Genomic DNA, 776 nt, shown 5'->3' with positions numbered 1-776 from the left:
AATTGCTCATTTAATAATAAAGATCCAGGCCCGGTGCAGTGGCTCTCATGCCTGTAATCCTAGCACTCTGGGAGGCCGAGGCTGGTGGATTGCCAAAACCTCACAGGTTCCAGACCAGCCTGAGCAAGAACGAGACCCGGTCTCTAAAATTAGCTAGGCCTTGTGGCAGGCACCTGTAGTCTCAGCTACTTGGGAGGCTAAGCCAAGAGAATTGCTTGAGCCCAAGAGTTGGGGGTTGCTGTGAGCAATGATGTCTACTGAAGGTGACAAAGTGAGACTGTCTAAAAAAAGGAATAGGAACAATAAAGATCCTCCCCCATCCAAAGTCTCCATTTTGCTTCCTTTCTTTAATTTCCTCCATACCATAACTCATCAACATCTGAAAATATATACATCTCACTTAGGGTCTTTCCCTCCAAATAGAATGTCAATGTACTGAGGGCAGGGTCTTTTTCCTTCATTACTATATCCTCCAAGCCTAGCACATATTTGGGATTCACTACCTACCTTCCAAATGGATAAAGAATTAAATTCTAAAATTCAGAATATGTCAGATCATTCCTTCACCTTCATCCGCATGGCCTTTTACCTCAGTTAAGGCCTCATCACCTTCTCTGGAATCACTGAGTCTGTCCTCTTACCATCCTCCTAGCCTCCCATCTCTCTTTCATACCTTTTCTCTATATTACAGCAGAACAGCTCTATCTAAAACAAGTTTGGTTTCTTTGATCTTAAAAACTTTATGGGGGCTCGGCGCCTATAGCTCAACCGGCTAA

Source organism: Otolemur garnettii, unplaced genomic scaffold (genome assembly GCF_000181295.1).
Source record: "Otolemur garnettii isolate 467f Iridium unplaced genomic scaffold, OtoGar3 scaffold00172, whole genome shotgun sequence".
Taxonomy (NCBI): Eukaryota; Metazoa; Chordata; class Mammalia; order Primates; family Galagidae; genus Otolemur; species Otolemur garnettii.
The sequence above is the reverse complement of the archived record's forward strand: the minus strand, read 5'-3'. Positions refer to the sequence as shown.